Source organism: Fragaria vesca, linkage group LG4 (assembly GCF_000184155.1).
Source record: "Fragaria vesca subsp. vesca linkage group LG4, FraVesHawaii_1.0, whole genome shotgun sequence".
NCBI classification, from domain to species: Eukaryota; Viridiplantae; Streptophyta; class Magnoliopsida; order Rosales; family Rosaceae; genus Fragaria; species Fragaria vesca.
Genome location: NC_020494.1, coordinates 10,910,238 through 10,914,708, shown reverse-complemented (window position 1 = coordinate 10,914,708; position 4,471 = coordinate 10,910,238). Strand labels below are relative to the sequence as shown.

Sequence of the window (4,471 nt, the reverse complement as noted above, 5' to 3'; positions counted from 1 at the left end):
AGCCCTTCTAGCGAGGACCTTTAAGTTAAGGACTTTTTTATTTATGGTTTAAAAGACTTATTTTTTGATTATATCTTGACATCTTATCCGTTCAGTTTTTAGGTCTATATGTGTAGATCAACCCTATAAATTTTCAGCTAAATAAGTGATCGTTAAGGTAACAAATTAGATCAAATTAATAGACGAACCAAATATGTCAAACATGAACCGTTTAAGTTCATAATTACTAAATCACACTTGTGAATGTCTTAACCATTTTCAATATGGCTGAAAATTTGCAGAAATGATCTACTCATAAATACATATAAACTGAACAGTCAAGATATGGATATAAGATCGAAAAATAGAATAAGCCGAAAAATTCTCAACTAATTATTAACTTAAGAGTCTTCGTTAAAAATACTCTCTTCAGCTGTATAAATAAACTCGATCTGAACTACTTTAGTTAACACATGTGGATCTACTTTGTCTATATTGTACGTGGTCATGATCATGATCATGGATATATACAATTATATCTACTTTTTGTGAGTGCTGCCGACCCAACAACTTGAAATATATGTATATTCGTATATGCCTTTTGTCCATGATCTGAGACTTAATTTACACGTCCTCAACAGTTGACTAAGTGTTAGCATGCAGAGCTCACAAGCAGAAACCTCACACTGATACTTCCGCTATTGCTCTGAAGGTTAATTGACAACCACATATCTTGTGCTACATGTATTGGTACAAATATGATACATCTGCAGCTATGGAGTTAGAGCAAGTCCTCCCCAACCTCAAAAACAAGACCTAGACCTAGGTCTTCGCCATATCAAATGAAGACCCAGCCAGAAAAAACATCTTTCCACCCATAAAATTTCTTTCACCTGGGTCATTATCTGGGTTAGACCCATGACCTAGACCTTCGTTTTAAAGACCCAGACCTTCGTTTGCCATGTCAGCCCGTATCGTGGGGCCCATGCATATATCAGCCACGTGAAGATAATAAGGGAGGCGGGACGATACGAGGGATGGAGCGCGTAGCGTGGACGAACAAATGAGGGCATGCATATAGCGCGTTCCTCCGGCTAGTGCAAATGGGTGGGAACATGGCCATGCGTCAGCAGCTGTTGGTGTTGCATTTGCTTTCAAATCCAACGGTAGACAATTATATATATGAGATCTGACAATAAATAATTATACATATGGTTACTGTTGAAATTCAAAAAATTTGAAAACGTTTTAATTTAATTTTTGTAATTATAAATTGAAGGAAAAATTGCAACGGTAAGACAAATATTTTAAAAAAAAAATCTACAATCCCCTATAAATACATACTATCCTTCTATATCTTTTTTATCCCACACAAAAAATATGTCATTAAGATTTTATTAACGTACAATATCATTATTTGCACATAAATGCTATATATTATATTCAATAAATAATTGTTGCCACGTGGCGACCCGTAAACTAAAATCGTGGGTGGAAACTGTAACCTAAAATCACTGTCACGTGACGACCCAGATCTCACCCATGACCCAGGTCTTCCCAACGAAGACCCAAAGGGTGGAGGGGACTATATCTATTACTTGTTTCATATGTCAGCCACAACAAGATTACTCCATTAATTAATCAAATCAGATGGTGGCCACGTCCAACCCCCCTCGCTACCTTATAGCATCTCAAGTCCTCAATTGCTATGCCCCCTCGGCACTGTATAATTATATTGGGTCAAGCCCAACAGGGAGTTGTCGACAACAATTCCACCTATAATGCTACATACTTCTCCTATGATCTATTCTTGGACAACAAGAACTCTCATGCCCTTATATGCTCATCTACTTGCCACAAATATCATCAGCACACGCTATAAGGACCATTATATGCTATCATCAACTTCTCTTCTCTATGTTGGTGTACATACATATTACTCCTTGGCAAGACACTACTGTTATCTTCACCGATGAGCTCAATGAGTGAGTCTTATCATCGGTTCGACTTCTTATCGGGATTCTTATACCACTCTTAGACCAACATATAGAGTTTCATATCAACAACTCTAATTATTCTACAATATCTATATCACGTCTACACCGTTCTAGATAAGTTCTCACCTACATCATTTTAATTTGAGCTCATGCAACGCTTTACAATATGCTTTATCGGTTCCTATACCTCAAGCATACTTACTCATTAGTAGCGTACATCCTATGCTTATACACATGTCATGTTTTATATGTTACAATATTTTTTAGCACGCTTATTACACATGACATAAAGAGTTACCCAACACACTTTTTTTTATACACGCTACATATATTTTCATGCTTCAAATGACTCTGACTATTAGGCACGATTTCAAATGCAATTTGTTATTGGCATATCACTCCAAGCTCATGCTAAATGCACATTTGTAATTGCAAACCAATTCCGAGCACATTGATGCACTTATGCACATGACACTTGCTACACATAATTGCAAGCCACACATGCTGTATATGAAATGATCTTATTCTCTCTAGCAAGAGCCTCGTTCATGGCATGGCACCCCACCGGTCGGGAGCCATGCAACTTACGCCAACAAAATATCTTGGGCCCATTTGGGGTACCAACCATATTTCATCATGGGAGATACTATACCAAGGGTTGATTACAAGTTCTACCTATCTCGGACACACAATTAGCCTACGGTCGCAGTCCTTGTTCCACAACCTAAGACAAATGGCTTCATGAGCACCAACACTCATTGCTATTACCTGGTCTCTCCCAGGATGGCGGCATTGAACACCCACACATGTTCTCAATTACACCATAAACTAGTTGCTTCGGCCTTGTAATTATAATGCATCATATTACCACTTGATCATAAATTCATAATCATACCAATTGATCAATGCATGCTTACAGTAGCCTAGCTAATAATATTTAACCAGAGTATACTCATGCCACATATACTCAAACCCAAGCAATAATTATCTGAAGTGATCCGCCTCTTACCTTGTGTGTTCCTTATTTCAAAGTTTTCTTGCTGTGTTGCTGGACCTAAGCAATCCACATTCTTTACTCTGTTTTCTTCACCCAAATAGTCTACACAAAACAAATTGAACACCAAATTGAAATACCCAAATAGTAAAACGAAATTCATAAACACAGTAAAACAAATCTCACAATTTGAAATACCCAAACAGTAAAACGAAATTCATAAACAAAACTGGAGTCCCTAGTCCAACAAGGACAATACTTGAATATTAGCATCTAATAACATCTATAAAATGGTAATCATGCTAATTTTGCTTTACTGAATATTTTCATGTGAGCTATTGATCACTACTAAGAAGACACATTATTCTTCTCATCGGGTGTAGTTCTCCCAATTACTATGGACACCCAAGATTATATGGTCTTCTAAATTATTCCATATATCCAATTCAGAAACTATTCTTCAAATCCAATAAGACCTTTAAGGATCGACACTCATCCTATATTATGTAAAAATTCAACATACATCAATCAATCTTGAATACCCATTTTGTAATTCATTCAACTGTAATATAGCTCAAAACAAACCATCACTACCAATTTGTTGTCATACTCCATGACTAGTATGTTACCTTTAGTAGACCAAATCTTAGGTTCTCAATCACAACTTAGTTCCTCTAATGACCATATCTAAACTAATAAAAGAAGCACCAAGTACTCAGCCATTTATACAAAACGTAATACATGCCTATTCAATATTTCAAGTTGATACCAAACACACCCTTGTTCCCAATAATCAATCTAAAACATGATATAGCCTTATTGTAATTCTCATTGTCCTACTGTGTAGTGTTTGACACCAAAGGCAAACCGTTGAGAGTAATCCACAATTATACCATATCAATTACATCTCTTCAATTCAAACAGATCTTGTCTCTCTTCTCATTGTCTCCAAAATGGAATATCAATTACACCATAAACTAGTTGCTTCGGCCTTGTAATTATAATGCATCGTATTACCACTTGATCATAAATTCATAATCATACCAATTGATCAATGCATGCTTATAGTAGCCTAATAATATTTAATCAGAGTACACTCATGCCACATATACTCAAACCCAAACAATAATTATCTGAAGTGATCCGCCTCTTACCTTGTGTGTTCCTTATTTCAAACGTCTTCTTGCTGCGTTGCTGGACCTAAGCAATCCACATTCTTTACTCTGTTTTCATCACCCAAACAGTCTGCACGGAACAAATTGAACACTAAATTGAAATACCCAAATAATAAAATGAAATTCATAAACACAGTAAAACGAATCTCACAATTTGACATACCCAAACACTAAATTCATAAACAATAGAACCTTAACAAGCACCAAATTGAAATACAAAACCACAAATTGCAAAATTGAAATAGGTTTTCCTTCAGAAATTGAAAAACAAGGAGAGAGAGAGAGAGAGAGAGAGAGAGAGAGAGAGAGAGAGAGAGAGNGANAGA

General features: G+C 36.2%; 1 non-coding gene across 1 annotated transcript in view; it reads right to left on the bottom strand.

Annotated features, from left to right (window-relative positions):
- Nucleotides 1–527: 527 nt before the first annotated feature.
- LOC101303029 overlaps nt 528–4,471 on the bottom strand; it is a 7,621-nt gene continuing 3,677 nt past the window's right edge. The window contains exons 2-4 of the transcript XR_184477.1: nt 4,125–4,215; nt 2,986–3,075; nt 528–1,168 (exon numbers count right to left, since the gene is read on the bottom strand). This is a non-coding gene — a transcript (uncharacterized LOC101303029). The remainder of the gene's footprint in view (nt 1,169–2,985; nt 3,076–4,124; nt 4,216–4,471) is intronic.